The sequence below is a fragment of the Bos javanicus genome, chromosome 9 (genome assembly GCF_032452875.1).
Source record: "Bos javanicus breed banteng chromosome 9, ARS-OSU_banteng_1.0, whole genome shotgun sequence".
NCBI lineage: Eukaryota > Metazoa > Chordata > Mammalia > Artiodactyla > Bovidae > Bos > Bos javanicus.
Genome location: NC_083876.1, coordinates 72766294 through 72788861, shown reverse-complemented (window position 1 = coordinate 72788861; position 22568 = coordinate 72766294). Strand labels below are relative to the sequence as shown.

The 22568-nt window shown below is 38.9% G+C and overlaps 1 long non-coding RNA gene across 1 annotated transcript; it reads left to right on the top strand.

Moving 5' to 3' along the window:
• The first annotated feature begins 7556 nt into the window (after window positions 1-7556).
• LOC133254053 (uncharacterized) lies at window positions 7557-20447 on the top strand. Its single transcript, XR_009738552.1, has 3 exons — window positions 7557-7897; window positions 13434-13695; window positions 19967-20447. It is a non-coding gene; the product is annotated as an uncharacterized LOC133254053 (long non-coding RNA).
• Window positions 20448-22568: the final 2121 nt, after the last annotated feature.

Sequence of the window (22568 nt, the reverse complement as noted above, 5' to 3'; positions counted from 1 at the left end):
TACAGAATGATATGCAAATCATAATTTTACCTTGATAAAAGTAAATAAGTCTATCTACATATATACTGTATGTTAGTGGCACCCCACTCCAGTACTCTTGCCTGGAAAATCCCATGGACAGAGGAGCCTGGTGGGCTGCAGTCCATGGAGTCACGTAGAGTCAGACCCGACTGAGCGATTTCACTTTCACTTTTCACTTTCATGCATTGGAGAAGGAAATGGCAACCCACTCCAGTGTTCTTGCCTGGAGAATCCCAGGGACGGGGGAGCCTGGTGGGCTGCCATCTATGGGGTCACACAGAGTCGGACACGACTGAAGCGACTTAGCAGCAGCAGCAGTACACATACACATATATATGTCTCCAAGTTGTGGCAGTGTGGTGTGTGAACGTGTAGAGGGATGAGTAAATTAACTGTAAGAAAAATATAGGAAGGCAAGCATTGCATGCTTTTCTTTTTTTTTACACTGTTTTTATTGTACTGTATCATAGTTAACAGACAGTACTATGGTAGTTTCAGGTGTACCACGAAGTGATTTGACATTAGATACACACAAAAAATGATTACTACAAAGTCTAATAACCATCTGCCCCCATAAAAAGTTATTACAGTATTATTGATAATATTTCTTATGTGTATATACATATATACACACCCCATGACTTATTTATCTTCTAGCATGTTTTCCTTTTCATATTACTGAAGTAGTATATATCTATTAAAACAATAAACAGCTAATGGAAACATTAGCAACTCAATAGATGGGTTTCATCAAATTAAATGTGTTCTATATTAAAATCACCATCAAGTTCAGATGTTTTATTTAAGGCCACTAGGAAAGCATATGTGTTTCTAAGCCCGGTCAGAGAACCTGGCAATGATGACTTGATGTTTTTAAGATCTTTGTGCTTATAACTCCAACTATTTTCATTCATTTAAAAGAGTATACCTCAGCATTCTATCTGGGTGGTCCAGAGATTGAAGCAGTGTATTGTAGGACTCTGAACTGTCATTAGGCAATTAGGATCTTGCAGACTATTACATTCTAAGCATGTTTTCATTGCCTTGTGTAAATATTTTGACAGTAGCCTATGTGCACTGATAACATTTTGCATAACAAAGAATAACAGGTGCAGTGGAAAGGGAATCAAGTTCCTTGAGGATGCATTTTTGATGTATCGTGTGTGCCTTGACTTTGCTAAAAGTATATTAACAATAATAGCTTTTGTGGTGTAATCAGTTGCTATGAATAACCTATGGCAATGGAAACCTTCTTTTGGGGACTTCCTTCCTTGACAATTCAGTGGTTAAGACTGTGCTTCCACTCCAGGGAGCATGGGTTCAATATCCCTGGTCAGGGAACTAAGGTCCTGCCTATGGCACTATGTGGCCAAAATTTTTTTCAGAAACCAAACCTTCTTTGGAATAAAGTAAGAAATCTCCTCAGATGAGTTCAGGAGATCATGGAGAGGCATTCTGATCAAAACCTCTGCTTCCCACGGGTGTAGCCCTGGGCCAATTGTTCCCTGGGCTCTGTTGATCCTGCCTGATTAATGGGCAAGAAGATGTAAGGACAGTGTCAGAAAAACACAAGGTTTGTCCATCTAATGATCAGAGGCAGTGTTAACAAGCACTTGAGTCCCCCACACACCCCCGCAGATAGAGACGTGAACACTCACTAATTTAGAAAGGATGACTAGTGCCCACTGTCACCCAGGGCCAGAGGACATGGCAAAGATTTTTTTGGCAGGTAGGCTTTTTTCCTTTTAATGAATATATCTGGAAATCTAGTTTAACATGCACTTGTGGTTAGAAGAAAAACCATAAAATGGCTTTCCTACTGTGATAAAGTTTTTTGGAACTCAAGGAGGGTCGATTCCCCCTCCCCCCACAATTGCCTGACTATAATTCCTGGTAAGATATACAAACTAAATCCATATATTTCATGCTATTCTCATCATGTGAAATCAGCCTGAAAATAGAATATAAAGAAAAATCAAGGCTAATATTAAAAGGTACAACCCAAAGTCACTTACAACTGTCATGGCATTAATATCACAGACAGAAAGCAGTGTCTCTGTTGTAAAATAGAATAAAGTGTTGTAAAATTAATACAATAATACTTCTGTGAATGCGTGTAGAGGAAAAAAATCCAAATTTACTCATCCAACATAAATATTTTGGTTCTCCCTCCCCCAACTTTTGAGGTTACTATTGCAGTTTGGGGAGATGCATTTTACATAGTTTTATGAACTTGGGATTAATGCAGCTTTCTGATTAGATACAGAATTATGGTTTCTTGATCTCTGTCTCTCTGTGTTTCTCTCTTTCTCTCTCCTTTTCTTGGTATAAATCACTTCATCTCAGTTACCCTAAATAAGAATTTTTCAGTCAGTTTAGTTGCTCAGTCATGTCTGACTCTTTGCGACTCCATGGACTGCAGCACGCCAAGCTTCCCTGTCCATCACCAACTCCCAGAGCTTGCTCAAACTCATGTCCATTGAGTCGGTGATGCCATCCAACCATCTCATCCTCTGTTGTCCCCTTCTCCTCCTGCCTTCAATCTTTCCCAGCATCAAGATCTTCTCCAATGAGTCAGTTCTTCACATCAGGTGACCAAAGTATTGGAGCTTCAGCTTTAGCATCAGTCCTTCCAATGAATATTCAGGACTGATTTCCTTTAAGAAATTGAAGGAATTTCTTTAAGGAAATTCCTTTAAGATTGACTGGTTTGAATTCCTTGCAGTCCAAGGGACTCTCAAAAGTCTTCTCCAACATCACGGTTCAAAAGCATCAATTTTTTTGGTGCTCATGCTTCTTTATGGTCCAGTTCTCACATCCATACATGATTCCTGGAAAAACCATAGCTTTGACTATGAGAATGTTTAATCTTCTCAAATACTAGTTTTTAAATCCTAGTCTGAAACCAAGTGAAGAGTTGACACTTTAAAAATACCTACCAATCAAATCTTTATCCCTGTGTAATTCTAGTTCATCTATACAGCAAAGTGCAAGGCAAGCTATTAAACACCAGCATTTCATTCATTCACTGAATTCTCTTTTATAATAGATATGAATGAATGTTCTGGTTCATTTCTTTAAGTACTAGATTTGTAGGCTCTTATCATTGTTTAATAAAATTTAAAAGTTTAACACATTTTGCTGTAAAAAGTACCCTTGGCTATTGGATTATGGATCCTTAGTTCTGACTTAACCACTCTCACTCCTCAGCATTCCTATATTATTGGTGAAAGAAGAGTAATAGAAACTCTCAAGAAGATAAGATGGCAGATAGCCTGAGGACACAGCACTACACATAGAGTAAGAGTTCTTTACACATTGAATTAATAGGGTGAAGTGTTCAGGGCTTTTGGATTTTTGTTCTACGGTGTGTGCATTCAATTACACCAGGTTTAGTGAGGCTGAAAGACAAATCAAGTTTCAGGGGAACTATATAATTTCTGTACTATAGAGAGCAGTAGTGTGTACCCAAGTGTCAGCGAGCATGTATGCTAAGTTGCCTTGGTCATGTCCAGCTCTTTGTGATCCTATGGACTGTAGCCTGCCAGGCTCCTCTGTCCATGGGATTTTCCAGGCAAGAATACTGGAATGGGTTGCCCTGCCCTCCTCCAGGGGATCTTCCCAACCCAGGGATCAAACCTGAATCTCCTGTGGCTCTTGCATTGGTAGGTGGGTTCTTTACCACTGAGCCACTGGGGAAGCCCATCCATTTGGCAGGGAGGGTTACTATTAATGCATTTCATCAATTTAAGAGAAATCTGTTAATAAAATATTATGTTTCAGGCAAATGAGGGCTTACAAAGTGAATATGACATAGGCATTTTCCCCAAGCTGTTCACATCAAAAGAGAGAGACAGACTTCTGAATATCTGATCATAACACAACATAAATCTGTGCTAAAATCAAGGTCAAGTTGCTCAAAAGAGAGAGAGAGAGAATAATTCATCTTCAATTTATAGAAAAATTTCATTTCCAAAACCAAGATTCCTTGCCGGTGAAGCATATGTAAGCATTTTTGGATAAAGTACATTTTTTGAAATGTTATTTTAATGCAACTTTTACTAGTAAGAAAATATGGAAATTCTTTGAAGGCTAGTAAAACATCTACAGGGGTATGGAAATTGACATTTGTGGGGTTATTGGCATGAAACTTACAGTTTTTAAACACACATGGGACATTTCTGAAAGTCAATTTGATATATTTGGCCTAAAGATCTCAATTTTTTTGAAAGATCTCAACATGTCTACAGTCATACCACCCTGAACGTGCCCGATCTCATCTGAAAGATCACAACATACCTGTCACATTTTCTTACTATAATACAGTAAATAGATGACCAAAAATGTTCTGTACATTCAGAGTTTAAAACATACTTCCAAACCATTCAAGAAAGAATTGAAATTAGGAAATTCTTAGACATGAATAATAGATAAAATACTATATGTCAAAACTTGCGGGATTTAGTAAGATTGCACTGAGAGATAAATTTGTATCCTTAAATGCTTGTTTTAAAAAATAAATGCAAAAAAAAAAAAAATGAGCTAAGCATTCAATTTAAGAGATCAGAGGGAAGAACAAACTCACTGAATAACCCAAAGAAAGTTGAAGAGACAGAAACTAATGAGACAGGAATCAAAGGTACAAATGAGATTTGCATTGTATGGCAGAAACCAACACAACATTGTAAAAATTTTAAAAATAAATTTAAAGTTAAAAAATAGAAAAAAAAAAAAAGAGTCTGCTTTTAAAAGAGTAATAAAGGACTTCCCTGGTAGAACAGTGGAGGGGAATCTGCCTGCCAGTGCAGGGACAAGGTTTCAATCCCTGGTCCAGGAAGATTCCATATACTGCAGAGCAACTAAGCCCATGCACCACTGAGCTACTGAACACAGGTGTCTAGAGCCCATGCTCTGCAACAAGAGAAGCCACCGCAGTGAGAAGCCCTTGCACTGCAATGAATAGTAGTCCCGCTCACCACAGCAAGAGAAAGCCCATGGGCAGCAACAAAGACCCAGGACAACCAAAAAAAGAAAAAAGAGTAATAAAGATAGCAACCTCTGTGAGGCTTTGTCAAGGGGGGAAAAAATGAGAAAAGAATGTTTCTACACATGTTGCATTACAGGATTAGATGAATGAGAGAAAACAAGTTTATGCTCATAAATTAAAAAACTTGTAAGAAATAGATGTGTTACAAAGAAAATAAAAATGATCAGAACTGACTAAAAAAATAAACAAAACCCAATTTGTGCTATAACCATGGAAAAATTGAATTAAAAATTTAAACTCTTTCTGTGAGCAAAATCTTATGCCCTTGATTATCTTCTTAGACAAGTTCAAGGTATTGATAATTCCAAACTTAAACTCTTACAGAAGAGAAACAGATGAAGCACTTCTCAACTCATTTCATGAGTCCATGACAACCTTGATATCAAAACAAGATAAGAATGGTATAAAAAAGAAATTATTAAAAGAAAATATTAAATATAGAGGCAAAATTCTGAAACAAAATACCAGCAACCAAAATTTAACCATCGATTAGAAAAAAGTCACGGCTGCTCCTGCTAAGTCACTTCAGTCATGTCCAGCTAAGTCACAGCCAAACTTACAAATACAGGCTAATATATTTAATAGGTTAAGGGAATGTGGGAGAGGAAATAGGAATATGGTTACCTCTACAGTAGTAGAACAAACATTTGATAAAATTACACACTTGTTCATGGTTTAACAAGTAAGCAAACATAACTCCTGGTAATAAGATCATCACTACCTTAGCCAGAAAAGGTGAATCTAAAAAATTGTATTTATTTTTCAGAGATCTAGAAGGCAACTAAAAATAAGCTTTCTTGCTCCATATAAAAATGAGAAAAGATTGTAAACATTTAAACCATATTTTTGCCCATTACATTTATAAATGTGTGTGTTTGTACAAATATAAATATACACAACTACACAGAGCTTTATTGCATAGTAGTTAAGAACGTGAGTTCTGGAGTAAAATTGCTAAATTAAAATCCTAGGGTTGTATGATTTGGGGCAACTTTTCTGACCTCACTGTGCCTCCATATTGTCATCAGTAAAATGGGTGAGGAAAACATCTCATTGGGTTGTTGTAAGAGTTAAATAAATAAATACATGTGAAGCATATAGGGAAACGCCTGACAGATTGTAAGTACTCAATACATGTATTAGTGGCTATAGCTTTTTGTTCCTCAGGACTAAAATATCTCCTTTATATTTTTTCTGTATTTTCCAAATTTTCTTTTCTTTTTTTTTTTTTAATTTTTCAGCACTTTATTTATTTTTTTTTATTTGATAAATTTAATGCCTTTTATTGTCATACCTCATTTTACTGTGCTTTGCTTTAGTGAACTTTATAGATACATGTTTTTTTTTTTTTTCCATGTTAATTTTCTGTTTAGTAGATCTATCCATAAGTGTGAGTGGGGTATTAAAGTCTCCCACTATTATTGTGTTATTGTTAATTTCTCCTTTCATACTTGTTAGGATTTGTCTTACATACTGCGGTGCTCCCATGTTGGGTGCATATATATTTATAATTGTTATATCTTCTTCTTGGATTGATCCTTTGATCATTATGTAGTGACCTTCTTTGTCTCTTTTCACAGCCTTTGTTTTAAAGTCTAATTTATCTGATACGAGTATTGTGACTCCTGCTTTCTTTTGGTCCCAATTTGCATGGAAAATCTTTTTCCAGCCCTTCACTTTCAGTCTGTATGTGTCCCCTGTTTTGAGGTGGGTCTCTTGTAGACAACATATGTAGGGGTCTTGTTTTTTTATCCATTCAGCCAGTCTTTGTCTTTTGGTTGGGGCATTCAACCCATTTACGTTTAAGGTAATTACTAATAAGTATGATCCCGTTGCCATTTACTTTATTGTTTTGGGTTCGAGTTTATACACCATTTTTGTGTTTCCTGTCTAGAGAATATCCTTTAGTATTTGTTGGAGAGCTGGTTTGGTGGTGCAGAATTCTCTCAGCTTTTGCTTGTCTGAAAAGCTTTTGATTTCTCCTTCATACTTGAATGAGATCCTTGCTGGGTACAATAATCTGGGCTGTAGGTTATTTTCTTTCATCATTTTAAGTATGTCTTGCCATTCCCTCCTGGCTTGAAGAGTTTCTATTGAAAGATCAGCTGTTATCCTTATGGGAATTCCCTTGTGTGTTATTTGTTGTTTTTCCCTTGCTGCTTTTAATATTTGTTCTTTGTGTTTGATCTTTGTTAATTTGATTAATATGTGTCTTGGGGTATTTCTCCTTGGGTTTATCCTGTTTGGGACTCTCTGGGTTTCTTGGACTTGAGTGATTATTTCCTTCCCCATTTTAGGGAAGTTTTCCACTATTATCTCCTCAAGTATTTTCTCATGGTCTTTCTTTTTGTCTTCTTCTTCTGGAACCCCTATGATTCGAATGTTGTAGCGTTTAATATTGTCCTGGAGGTCTCTGAGATTGTCCAAATTTTCTACAATATTTTACTTTTATAAAAAGAGCTAGTTGAAACACACACACACGTACTACTCACATACACCCCCACAGAAGTCTTTTGATCTGAGTTGCTTCGTACACTTCCCTGGAAGATTGGGATGTGGCAAAACATTTCTTCTGAGAGCTCTGCTTTCACTTGTCATGGTTCCTGCCAGGGTACCTCTATGCTCACTGCATCTCCTAAGGCAGAACAGTTGAAGCACTGTTCTGACCATGTGTCATAATCCCATAACAGTCCATTATGAGCCCTGATGATTCCAGAGGAAAAGGAAAGGTTCTTTCTGATCATTTTAAGACAAAGGTGCAGCAGAATCACCCATGGAACTTCCTGACTAAGGATGTTCACTCTGCCCTTGAAGACTATGATTTGGCAGGTCAGAGGGCGCTTGCATAATTGTGATGCTGATGGGCACCTGGGTTGTGATCAGCTGCTTTATTCTGTTTTCATTCAGCTTTCCTCATATCCTGACACCGTTAGCCTTTGATTGATGGATTTTAATGGCATACAGCACTTCCCAATGAATTTCAATTAATTTTCCAAATTTTTCAGGAAATATTCTAGGTTAGAAAAAGGAGAAACAACATTCCTCATCCTCAGAAGTTTATATTTTCATGTAGGAAGACAGAAGTAAACATAAAGGATATTTATAGAATGTAATAAGTGGTCTTAAGATGAAATAAAGGGGCTGATTTGATAGAGTGATGGGAGAGGATCCTTGAGACAGGTGCCCAGGGACAGCTATGCTGAGCAGGTGATATTGTAGTGGAGACTCTGAGATGAGAGGGAGCAGTTTATGCCCAGAATAGAAGTGAATGTCTTCCAGGCAGAGGCAACAGCCACCATGATAGGGCCACCGCAACAGGAAAGAACTCTGCATGTTCAAGTTTGGTGTCTGGAACACCATGTGTAGGAGGAGATTCTGGGGAGGTCACTTCATGGGAACTTGTCCAGGCCAAGGAGTTTGGGGTTTATTCTAAATGTAGTTTAAAAACCACAAGCTTTTCAGTGGGGTATGGTGGAGGTGACGTAGGAAATCCATGTTTTCAAAGATTGCACTGGTTTAATATATGGAGATATATGGAACGTAATAGCAGAAGCAAGGAAACTCGGAAGACCATTGCAATAACCCAGGCAACAGATGATGGAAGCTTGGACTTAGGGGTAGTAGAGGGCTGGAGAGGCATGAATCAAGTTGGAGTTTCTTTGGTGGTAGTTGGCAGCTAGTATTTGTGGCAGATTCACGGTTCTGATTGGCTATGTGGCAATTGTAGATTCAGGCCCTTGGATCAAAAGCCACTGCAGGGCCTCCTTCCCATGAAGGTAAATGGAGGTTAATGGAGAGAATGCTGACTGGTCTCATACGTTCAAAGTCCAAGTTCCCATTTGTCCTTTGGATCATTAGATAGTTGCACTGTGGCAGTTGTAAATGCCTTACTGTGTCAAGAGGGTGAGATGCTGTTTTCACCAAGGGATCAGTTTTCAGCTGCAGAGTTCCATATTCTGGGCAACATTTGGGGCTCATTTAATTACCCTCTTTCATCAGAGGTAGAATAAGTCTAGGCTTCCTCAGTCCCAGGAGATGTGCTGTAGATGAGGGGTAGCTCCAGAGTCTACGGGGCATCTGTTCCATGTTCTTGAGTAGTCCCGACCTCACCTGAAGCATCAGGACCTAACTAGCTTCTCAGAGGTTGATTCTGAGCCTGAGTCAATCTGAGTACAGGGTGTAGACCTCCCATTCTCTACACACATACTCAATGTGACTGCGGTCTTTGCGAGTTCAACCCAGCCCTAATCAGCCCCTGGGACATCTCCAGAAAGTATCAGACAGGTAAGGAACTGGGGGATGGGGCCCAATGCCCCATGCAAGCAGGCTCAGTTGTGTCTGACTCTGTGACCCCATGCACTGCAGTTTTCCAAGCTCCTCTGTGCAAGGGATTTTTCAGGCCTGAATACTGAAGTGGGTTGCCATTTCCTTCTCCAGGGGAATTTCCTGACCCAGGGACCAAACCCATGTCTCCTGCTTGGGCAGGCAGATTCTTTACCACCGCACCACCTAGGAAGCCCAGTGGGATGAGGGGGAAGATGTAATGTGACAGCTGCTGTGGGCAAAAGCAGAAATGAACCATACTTCACTTCCCCATTTTCTATCAGGAGAAAATGGTGAGATATTACAAAACCCATGGTTCTCAGATGGGGTATGCTTGTATGATATGGTGGAACATTCTCGACCAGCAGCTTAAAGAAAATATAAATAAGAAAGAAAATATAAACCAGTGTGTAAGTCAAATGACACACCAAGTGCCCTCAGCTTTAGGAAAGATGTTTGTATGCATATTAACTACAGACTGTAAGGGTGTTCCCAAGAGTATGATCCAACTTCTTTATCTCATCCACAAACAAGTTGTATAAAGGACTTGGACCTTTATGCTTATGGCACTGTGTGAGGGGTCAGGAGTAAATTTAGAAGCAATTTGAAGACATGAAAGCTATAACCATTTATTTTATAGGTTGAAAATATTGAGCAGTAATGTGGATATAAATGCAATGAGAATGGTAAATATTGTGTAAAATACTTTTTTAGATTTTCTTGAAAAACATGTTTCAAAACAATGCATCAAATATGAACCATTCAATTGAAAACTGAATAATTTGGTGTTTCACTCAATCTAAGAAGCTATCAAATATAAGCCAGTCCAATTTCAGACATGTTAATATGTGAGCACAGGTACACTTGAAAATAGGTTTATAAAGGTTTTTATAAATGCTATTTATGATTGTTTTTAAATAAATGTTTTTAAAGGCAGGAAGAGTATAAGAACAATATATTCTAAAATGTTAACAGAGAAATATACTTTAAAATGTTAAAAAATACCTCTATAAGAGGGGAGTGAGCATGTAATGAGAGAATTTTTGTCTCTGTGTGTGTATAAATGACATCGATGTGAGTAAAGCTATGTGTAAATTTGCTAGTCAAAAAATTTTGTGTATGGAGCAAATAGGCCAATAGGTTATGATTTTTATTAGCACAGCAAACATTCACATAATTCAGGGAAGGTCAAAGAAATTTTCTGTTTGTGCTTCAGCTGCACATTCCTACCTGCTGTGAACTAAACCCAGCCTTCCTGCCAGGGTCTGTTGATTCAGCTTTGCCATCTGGAGTCATCTAGCACTCACATTCTGAATGGAATAAAGCTGCTTTGGTCAGAGGCTCTGAGGGGAGCAAAGTTTGTGGTAGATGGTGTTAATTACATTCTTTCCATAAAATAGCAGGGCTCTAGGCACAAGCTGGGTGGAAGCTGTCATGTCCGTGTGGCAGCCAAGAATCAGGATATAGGTAATTCCCTTGGATTTCATCTGTTATCTCACATGGAAGGGGAGAATCCAGATTCAGATCAGAAGGTGAAAGGTTTATGGGCAAGAACACCAGACAGGCAGGGCCATAAAGTTGGAGAAGTGGCTGCTTCATTATTCATGAGTCCTGTTGCTTCTGAGAACATTCTGTACCATGTGTACTGTTGGCTTAGTACAAATTCCAAAGCCATTTTATATTATCATTTAGAATCTCAGGTAGATAAATAAGCTGATAGTTAAACATTTGTGAACCAATACATTCCAACAAAGTCCACCCATTGACCGTGGGACCAAAGGACATCATGGTGCTTTAGAATTGGTGCAGAAAGCAGCCTTCTCCTGTCTACTAGAAAGGAGTATTCATTCATTTCTTCATTCACTCACTCATTCAAGAAATGACTTACTGAGTGCCTTCCATGTGCTGGAGGTACATACTGACTGATGAAATCAGAGAGGCTCTTGCTCTTGTAGAGCTTTCATTCCAGTGAAGCTGACAGATAATGAACAAACAAGAAAGAAATAATTACAGATGCTGACAATGTTATGAAGGGCATGAGTGACATGACAGAGAGTAAGTGAGAGTGAGAATTAGCAAGGAGATTCTTCATATGCTTTAGGGTGCAAACGACAAGGCCTTTTTGGAGAAGAATCACTAGAACTTACTGCCGAAGGCTGCAAAGGCATCAGTAGAAGCTTCTAGAAGAACCCTTCCCCGAGAGTCAGGAGACCTGGGTTTAGATGGGCAGTATATTTCTCAAGGAGCCACTTCACAGTGAATCTAAATAATTACAAAACCATTAACTGAAGAAGAGTAACTCTTATGTGAAAATGCTTTGTAAACTATAAAGAATTTTATAACATGACCTCTATTCAGCATTCATAATAGCTCTTCTAAGTAGGTCAGATAAGGATTAATATTAGTTGGAAGCTGGTAAGTCCAGCTACATAATTTGTAGTACCTGGTGCAAAATAAAAAAGCAGGACCTTGTGTTCAAAAATAATTAAGAATTTCAAAGTGGCAACTGCAGGGTTTTGAACCATGAAACCTCTGAGCACAGGGCCCTGTGTGACCCAACAGGTCGCCTTCTTGTGAAGGTCAGCCCTGAACACTTTGCTATCATCAGATTTGTTGGTAAAGCGTTGGGGAAGGGGTAAAAGTTTTTTGCTATATTTATATTCAGGGTACATATTTTAGCAAAATACTAAACTGTCAAATACTAGTTTTTATTAATGTAACCATACCATTGAGCTTATTTCAAGAAATCTGGTCTGTTTCTTCATTTGGTATTTTATACCATCTTCTTTCATTAATTTAAAAATCTGGGCCAATATCCTTTTCAAAAATCTGTAAAGTTAAAAAAAAAAATCTGTAGCAGTTGCGTTGTTTGGATGCAAGTTGTCTTGAGGAAAAGGACTTTTGTGCACTAAAGAGATCTTGGTTTGAAATAAGAATGCCTGAATGTGAGTCCTGGTTCTGCCCTTAATATTTGTGTGATTATCAATAAATTGCTTAGTCTCACTGAACTTTAGTTTCTTCTAAAATGGAAGAACGATCTCTTAACAAATGAGTCTGAATTGTTGGTGAGGAGTCAGTGACATCATGCCTGCTGACCTGCAATGCGTAGCTCATATAGAAAATGATTCTTTGGTGGTTTTTTGGTCTGAAGGCCAGGAAGTGCTGACAGTCAGCTGACTCGCACTAATGAGGGGTGTCATTTCTGACTGGGGTCATGTGTTCCTTGCTGTTATTAAGTATCTTGAACATCATCCTTATATGGTAGGCTGTATGCCAAATTGATTTACCCAAGAATGGAAAGTTTATAATTTTATTTATATTAACAATATCTCAATGGGAAGGCATGCAATTTTTGAAAACTGACATTAAATTCACATCACATAAAATTAACTATTTTGAAGTGAACAACTCAGTGGCAATTAGTTCATTCACAATGCCATATAGTCATCATGTTTATCTAGTTCCCAAGCATCTTCATCTCCTTAAAAGAAAATATGGTCCCCATTAAGCAATCATTCTCCCATTTCTCCTTTCCTTCAGCCTCTGGCTGCCATTAATGCATTTTCTGTTTCTGTGGATTTGCCTATTCTGAAAGTCTTGTATAAACGGAGTCACTAATAAGTGACCTTTGTGTTTGGCTTCTTTGACTTAGCATGTGTTTTCAAGGTTAACCTTAGTGCAGCATGTATCAGCACTCACTTCTTTTTATGAATGAACAGTATTCTACTCTATGTGTATGCCACAGTCTGTTTACCCATTTATCTGTTGATGGACATTGGGATTTTTCCATGTTCTAGTTACTGGGAATAGTGCCACTCTGAAAGTGCAAGTGGGTATATTGGTTTCAATATCTGATTTCAGTTCTTTAGGTACATACCTAGGAGTAAAATTGCTGGGTCATATGGTACTTCTATGTTTAACTTTCTGAGGAACAAGTCGTGTAATTTAAAGCCAAATAGATAATCAAATACACTGTTTTATTATAAAATATAATAATAACAAGAAAACACTTCCATTCCTTTTCTTGCTTTTTCTATCCCAGTTGCCGGCTCTTGAACTACTTCTGTCATGAGACTGACCAAAATAGAGGACTTGGGCTCCAGGGTCCCTGCTTTTGACCGAGAGACCTCCCAGCTGAGAGTTCCCAAGGATGTGTTAGATGTCAATGTGGGAACACATGAGCCAAACTGCATTGCGTGTTTCTATCTTCCACTGTCTATTATGTGAGCTTGCTGGTTTTAACAACCTCTGAGTCAGTCCAGTGAAGAAAACTATTAGCCAAGGTTAATTATCATCATTGAAATGTGAGTAAATGAAAGAAAGTGAGTCATGCACTAAGGCGATTTTATGGTGCTTTATGAGGGAAGGGTAAATCAAATAGTCAAATCTAAACTGCAGGGAACATTTGAGTGAGGCTGAATCATACGTGTGAGTGGATATATATTTTATAGCATGTGCCTGTAGATTGTTCAGGTGATTGTCCCACTGGTGTGGTCAGACTGTTCTCTTCCTGGCAACCCAGCAGTGACTTCTCCAAACCCATCAACCTAAGACGAGGTCACTTCACATGGGAGCCACCCAGATTGGGGAAGAACAAAATAGAAGGGGAAGAAAGAGCAACAAAGTCACATTTCTTCTTCTGAGTTTCATCAAGAGCTGCTGTCATCCTGCAGTGGACAATTTCCCTTGCAAGTCATACTTTTTAACTCTTTTTAGTGCAGCAGCCCAAGGAAGGTAGCAGGCGGGCAGTACGTGGGAATGAAATGACCAAAGAGAAAGGACATCTTTCTCCAGTTCCATCAGCCTGTGTGTATCTCATGTGATCTAAGCCCGTGCGTATCCCATGTGATCTAAGCCCGTGTTTATCCTATGTGATCTAAGCCCAGATGCCTTGATGCCATCTTCACCTACTTGCTATTCATCTATTTAGTTAATGATTTGATTTTTAGATCTGCCCCAGGCACTATGTTAAATGTTCTCTGGAACACAGGCATGAATCAGACTGAACTCTGCTCTCAGTAATCCTGAAGGTTGAACAAAAAGTTGGGTGTGGATGCCTATAGCCTTAACATGGTGAAAAGAGTGTGGGGGAGCCCAGACAGCCTTGACTTGAATCCTGTTCCACCTTGGCAGAGACCTCCTATCTCTGTCCCTTAGATCTCCATTTATTAAATGAGGATGATACTAGGGCACATCACATAGGCTTGTTTTGAGGAACTCACTTGGAACAGGGTTGGCACTAAGGTAAAAGCTACAAAAAAATAAGTGCCAAATTTACTAGCAGAGAAATGACTGAAGTGCCCTGGAATTCAGAGGCAGCCATGTGCTGGGAGTCTAGGACGGCTCAGGGTGGAGACTGCATTTGACCTAGGCCTTGAAGACTCAGCTGAACTCTCTATCTGATGCTCTTTGTACAACTGTCCATCTGAGTCAGTGCTCTCAGCATGAGATAAGAACTTCGCCCGAATTTCTCTGTGCATATCTATTAGCATGTAATATACACCTGGCTCTCAAAACATGCTTTCTGAGGGCAATGAGTAAATTTTTTCTTACGTAAGGGTTAGCTGTGTGTCCTTCAAATAATCAGATCACTATTTGCTTGACGTTGAGTTAGTCACCTTGTCTCTCTGAGACTTGGTTAACCCATTTGCAATAGAAAAGGTCTAGACTCTGGAGGCACTGTCTTTAAAAAAAAACAACTCTAAACTATCGTGATTATTAACAATATTGTGAGTTTAAGCCTTGACTTTCATTTACATTATCTATGAAGCATTGCCTACATGTCACTTAAGCCTTGGGCCTCAGTTTTTTAGTGATTTTATTTCTCTCTCCAGATCTCAAAAGGAGCTTTCCAAAACTGTAAGACTGCCAAAATTTCTATTTGACCAGCAAAATTTACAATGCTTATGCTCACATTTACAAATTCCATCCTTCTCCACCCTACCCCTGGTCTGTCTGCTTTCCTTCATTTTACCTAGTGAAGGAAAAAAACTAGCTTACTATTGCAGTAAAAGTCAGTGTTCTTCCTACAAATCAGAAATCTCTAAAAGGAATAGGCCTTTTATTTGTTTGAGATTTGTGACCTGATTTCAATTAGACTCACTACCTAATTTCACTCTGCTTTTCCTTGTGACTGTGATGGTAAAGAATCTGCCTACAATGCAGGAGACCTGGGTTCAGTCCCTGGGTTGGCAAAATCCCCTGGAGAAGGGAATGGCAACCCACTCCAATATTCTTGCCTGGAAAATTACATGGCCTGAAGGGCCTGGCGGGCTACAGTTCATTGGGTCGCAAAGAGTCAGACACGACTGAGAGACTAACACTTGGTTGTTATAGGTTCACATACTTTACTGCCTAAGAAAAAACAGAGCTTCTGGTGGTTTCCTCTGGGCTAGCTGTAAGGAAATCTGGCATATGACAAAAGGTCTGTAGCTCTTCAGTCTCTGGGGTACTAAGGGGGTGGAATGGAGATGGATGGGCTATAATAGAGTTAGGTGAGCTGATCTGCATTAATTTCCACTTGGAGAAGCAGAGACTTGTAAGAGATGTTGTGAAGACTAATGAAGTAATGAGTGATGGAATTAAACAATAGCATCATTCATCACTAGTGAATCACTACTTTCAGTTCCAAGACCCAATTTATTATTTTCAAGTACTACAAGCTATTTATTCACGCACTAGAAATTGTAAGTATTTAAAAAAGGCTAATGATTTATTTTCTTCTTACCAGCAGGATTAGAGTCAGGCCCAATATCTTTGAAACCTGTCAGAGCCTGGGGTAGGTGTGGTATGTGAGTACAAAGGAAAGAACAAGGCAGAAAGGAAAACTTTGGTATACTCTGGGCTGATTAATAATGTCTACTCACCTGTTCTCAGAAATCTTAGGAATGTCCTCATGCTTCCCTCTCTCTCACTTCGTAGCCCAATTTTTTCAAGAAATTTTGCTCTAAAATGAATTTCAAATTTGGCTATCCTATGTTATTCCTGTGGTCACTCTCTGAATTAGTCCTTCACCACCTCCAGATGGATGTTTGTGAAGGAAAGTTATGACCAACCTAGATAGCATATTCAAAAGCAGAGACATTACTTTGCCAACAAAGGTTCGTCTAGTCAAGGCTATGGTTTTTCCTGTGGTCATGTATGGATGTGAGAGTTGGACTGTGAAGAAGGCTGAGTGCCGAAGAATTGATGCTTTTGAACTGTGGTGTTGGAGAAGACTCTTGAGAGTCCCTTGGACTGCAAGGAGATCCAACCAGTCCATTCTGAAGGAGATCAGCCCTGGGATTTCTTTGGAAGGAATGATGCTAAAGCTGAAACTCCAGTACTTTGGCCACCTCATGCAAAGAGTTGACTCATTGGAAAAGACTCTGATGCTGGGAGGGATTGGGGGCAGGAGGAGAAGGGGACGACAGAGGATAAGATGGGTGGATGGCATCACTGACTCGATGGACATGAGTCTCAGTGAACTCCGGGAGTTGGTGATGGACAGGGAGGCCTGGCATGCTGCGATTCATGGGGTCGCAAAGAGTCAGACACGACTGAGTGACTGAACTGAACTGAGATGCCCACCTCTAGATTGTTTCCTATTCCTTCTTTCATGCTCTTGTCTGTTATTGTTCCTAAAAAAAATCTGGCTATGCCCAGCCCATTTTCCAAGTCTCTGCTATCCTAATCATTGTTATTAATAACTGTAGTAGAAACAAGAATTTGTTCTTTTTGATTTTGTAAATTTCTTGAACTTTGCTCCTGTTACATTTTTAACTGTTTGCTTAAAGCCCCGCCCCTTCCCCCACTCCCTGCCCCAGATTTCTTTTGAGGATCACAAGCCCTGAGGTGTCATGTTCCAAAATGAATTATCATCTACTGATCTCATCTTGGAGAAGGAAATGCCAACCACTTCAGTATTCTTGCCTAGAAAATCCCTTGGATGGAGAGCCTGGTGGCCTACAGTCCACAGGGTGGCAAAAGTGTTGTATGTGCCTTCGTGACTAAAAAATAACAACAGTCTCCTCACTGGACGTCAGGGTGCCAGGGTGGTGGAGCTCTGGTGAAGGTCCTCTTCTGGGTTGCAGACTGCTGGCTTCTCCCTGTGTCCTCACATGGCGGAAGATGAGCTCAGCGGGGTCTCTTTTAAAAGAGCACTAATCTCATTTATGAAAACTCCACCCTCTGACCTCGTCACTCCCCGAAGGTCTTACCTCCTAATACCATTGCAATGAGCATAGCATTTTACTATATGAGTTTTTTGGGGGACCCAAACATTCAGACCATAGCAGTAACATTCTAAACCTATCCCAAAGGCTGGAGGCTACCATAGGATCTCCACTTCACCTTGACCACACATCCTGTCATCTGGCATCTCATCTAAAATCTGTATTCTTGTGTGAATCTCAGTATAACATGACAAGTACAGGTCCTCTTGTCCTTACTAATCTAACACACCTGTCTGAGAAATCTTGAAAAACAAGCCCAACTGCTATTCATCGCCCTGGTTTGGTTTTATTGTTTGCTTGGAATAGCACCTTTATGTAATTTTTCTTAACTAACAAATATGAATTATTTTATTTCCTGGTGGCACAGTATGAAGTTAAAAAAAAAAAAAGCATAGGCTAGTATTTTTTGGTCTTTACTTGCAAGGCTTTGTTATGGATATGTTCAAGTACTGAGTTCACCAAGGGTCTTTATTCCAATCTCTTACTCACAGACAGTGTGACCTTGAAAAGAAAAGTTGAATTAAATTCTCTAGCTATTGAGATGTTCTTTTATTTTGTTTGATTACTGGTGTCAGTATCCAAACCATTCTTAAATTATAAGCCATGTGATATGAACTTAAAACCTGTGTTGCAATTCTAGTTCATTTTCTTTGTATGGTTATCAGTAATGATGAAAGGCACAGTCTCTTAGGACAACACCTGAGCTTGAAGAATGACACTAATTTTTATCTACCTAAAGTTAGAGGGATGAATGTCATTGCTGCCTAGGGTGCATTTCAGGCCACGCTTAGAAGTTTTTATCACGTTCTCTGCAGCTCCACTTGCTGACATTCTAGTTTTTTCCACATTTCAAATGACTTATTCTTCTCAAAGGCTTTCCTGCTCCCAGCCAGCCAGCCGGGATTTCTTTCTTTTCCCACCCTGTTTAGGTCTTCATTCGGTCATTATCACGCTTTGGTGTGTTAGTCTGTATTGTCGTCACTGGAGGTGCATGTTGTATAAAAGGGAAAGCACAGACTCTGGAGCTGGCAGATGGGTTATGTCTCTCGGACTGTGTGGCTCAGATGAATTACCTCCCTTGCCAAATCTCAATCTCCTCTTCTTTAAAATAAGGATAATAGTACCTTTTTGTCAGAGCTGCCATGAGAATTAAAGAAAATGCCATGCTTGAAGTCCCTCAGAGTTACACCTTGTATCAGTGGTGATGGAAACCCCTGTCAGTCCATTTGCATCATAGAAACAAACATGATTCCATCTTTTCCTGTATCTCCTTTTTCTTTTTTTCCCCACTACACATTCATTTAGTATTTTTATCTGGGAAATCCCATGGACAGAGGAGCCTGGTGGGCTACAGTCCATGGGGTTGCAAAGAGCTGGACATGACAAAGCAAGTAAACATCAACACATTTGTTTTCTGTAGCTATGCGTATTGGGTGGCATTGTTAATTGCATCTTGAAATTTAAATATTTGGGATCATGAAATCAGATGATCAGTGTCTTTGATAAGATATTTTCACATCTTCTATTGGACGTATTCTCTTTTTTAGGAATGAAGGAAAATTCTCCCATTTTTGAGCCATTCATTTATGTCAATCCTGCAATGTTGCATGTAACTATAAATATCTCTAAAAGATAGAGTTTTGTAAATATTTAATCCTCTGCTAATTTGATTTTAGATTATCAATGTCAAGTATTCTGTTTGGGGTTTTTAATGTTTTATCACACTGTGTTAAAAAGGAAAAATTGTACATTTTTGGAATGTTTTTATGAGTAAATTAATGTACTAAAAATAAAAATAAAAAAGGAAATTATATCTGTAGATAGTTAGAAGCAGAATGTGTATGGTATGCATGTGTATGTGTGAGTATTTCTGAGGGTGGGGACACAGAATTGGAAGAAGTTTGCTGTGTCTTAGTCCTCAGGGTCTGAGTCTGCAGGTCCGTGGCCTCTGCATGGCCGTACAGAGGAGAGTCCTGGAAACAAACTGTGTAGAAGTGTTTAAACTTTTCAGTCCTTATCCTAATTGAAGATGAAGCCTCAAGTATATAAATATAGGTTTGCCTGACTGTATTTTCTCCCTCGGGAGCTTTTGGTCAAATTTCTCTATGGGGGAAAAAAAAGAAAACAGTTGCTATGCTATACTGAAATAAAGTATATAATTTGGTCTTTGTAAATGAAAGGTCATGAGTTCTTCCCTCATATACTTCCCTTCCTCTTGGGAACCTATGGGCTTCCTCATGCTTCTCTTCTGCTGTGTGAATTACAAAACTGTGACACCGGTCGCGACCTTATTCCCACCCAGCCTTCCTGGGCCCCCCGCACTCAGCATCAGTGCTTCACTGGTTGTCCTTTCCTCCCACAGGTGTGTCAACAGAGAATGTGTACCAGCGGCCAATTTTTAGAAGAACACTGAGTGCTCTAATTAGGAATTCTTATTTTCACTGAATTTCTCAAAAACACAACCAGTAGAAATTAAAGCAAAAACGATTTGGTCAAGGTTGTGAATGCCAGAGGGCCAAAGGACAACATTAAGGGAGTTCAGAAACAAGGGGACCAGCCTTCTGAATAAAATCTAGGTTTCTGGGAGATTGTGGGTATTCTTTTACCAGCTCTGATCATTACTAACATATTTTGGGGAAGGGGAAAAGGCCAGAAACCAGTACTCTGTCCTCAGACATTCATTTGTCGACTGATCCGTTCATTCATTCATTAAAAACATTTTCATTTTCTCAGCTAAGAATGTGATATATTTTCTAATAAAGGCCACTTCAGGCATGCATGCATGCTCAGTCACCTCTGACTCTTTGTGACTCCATGAACTGTAGCCCACCAGGCTCCTCTGTCTGTGGAATTACCCCAGCAAGAATACTGGAGTGGGTTGCCATTTCCTTTTCCAGGAGATCTTCCCAACACAGAGATCAAACCTGCATCTCCTGTATTGGCAGGCTAATTCTTTACCACTGAGCCATCTGGGAAGCCCCCAATCAAGGCCACCTGCCATCATAAACATTCTTCATGTGACATGGGTCTTTGTCCTTCATCCATCTCAGTGTCAAAATCACATGGTGAGAATTTACTGCTGGGTCTTTTCTTTAGTCCTCTGTTTTAGGGGTGCAGTATCCGATCTGACAGTCCCTCATAGCTCTCAGCACTTCTATGCATATGCATGCAATTATGATTCATATCATCAAAGAATTTAGGACTGAGTGTCATGATGTCCTTAGCACACAAGAAATTTTCAAATTTCTCAAAGCAACCAACAAGTCCCTTTAGGTTGTTTCTTAGAACCCAAGTGCACCTTTTCACTGATCCTTGGTAACGTTTAAATCTATAGTTTCAGCACTGCGAGATTCTTTTAAATCTTGAGCTGTCTTTTGAGACATTGTTTATCCTTCTTTGCCTCATGTGCAAATTTGATTAATCAATGTTTATCAATTCTCTTTGAATTATTCAGTTTATTATGACTCCACTAACTATACTATCAAGCAGATTCTACGAAAATATTAAAGAAAAAGTTGCCAAATATCTTTAGAAATGAATATTTACCACATCTATAGCATTTCTAAACTGACGATAGTCTAATAACTTCATCATGAGGCTACATGACCTTGACTTATTCTTGGTCAACTAATGGGAGCTCTCTCTGGTTGGTACTTCCTTTCATAAGTTCTGCATATCATCTGTTTAACCAACCTATCTTTGTAGAACTTTGTTAAAGATTGATATCAAACATTCATCAATAATTTTTGGAAACTGCTTTTTAAAAAAAATTGGAACTTTTGTCCATCTCTACATTTCCAACATTTTTTTAGTTTCTATGAATGCTGAGATTTCAGAAATTGATCTTCCAATCACAATAGGATCCTTCTAGAAACTTGAGATAGCTTATCCAAGCCTAGGAACTTGACTTTGGATAAATAGGGCAGATAGTGTTTTGATCTCAAAGCCTTACTATGTTCTATACTTTCCAACTGAAAGATACTCTTTCTAAGGCAGAAACAAAATAGGAGAGAATTTGCTCATCCTTTCTTGTCTGTTTTTTTTAAAGTATTTTTAAATTTATTTTTTAATTGGAGGAAAATTGTTTTACAATGCTGTGTTGGCTTCTACCATATAACAATGCAAATCAGCCATAATTATTCATATATACTATACCCTCCCTCTTGGGCCTTTTAATTTTAAGCCATCTGCCAAGCAGTGGGGCTACCTCTTCTTTGTTTTTAGAAAAGTCTTTACCTGCCCTTGGCAATTTGTACAAGTGCTTCTGGCCTTTTAGCTTCTTATTTCAGCCTGTAAGTATTTTCTCTTCCCTGACACATCTCCCTCCAACCCTTTCTATCTCACTTACTTGCACTTTTTTTCTTGTATATTATATATTTGTATTTTTAATACTAAGTTCCTCAGCTTATTTTAAGGCCTGAATGTGCACATTTCCATTGCTAGCAAATCTTGTACCCTTGGCTGACTCGCTTGATCTCTCAGATTAAGTTCCTTCATCTGTAAAATTGCTTCCCTGTTGGCTCAAATGGTAAAGAATCTGCTGCAATGCAGGAGTCCTAGGTTCAATCCCTGGGTCAGGAAGATCCCCTGGAGAAGGGAATGACTATGCACTCCAGTATTATTGCCTGGAGAATCCCATGGACAGAGGAGCCTGGTAAACTACAGTAGATAGGATTGCAAAGAGTCAGACATGACTGAGTGGTTTTCACTATTTCATAAAATTGCAGGATGAAAATGCATGATTTACAAAGTAGTTGTAAAGGTCAAATAGAATGGTAACTTCAAAAGCTTTTGGTAAACTCTAAAGCACTATTAAAAATGTAATCTTCTTAATCTAGAGAGCCAAGTTGTACTATATAGAAACATATACACATAGACTATTAATACTGGAAAGGATCTGAGAGTTCATCTAGTCCAACCCTTTCAATTAACAGATAAGGAAACAGATTAGAAAGGATGATGGA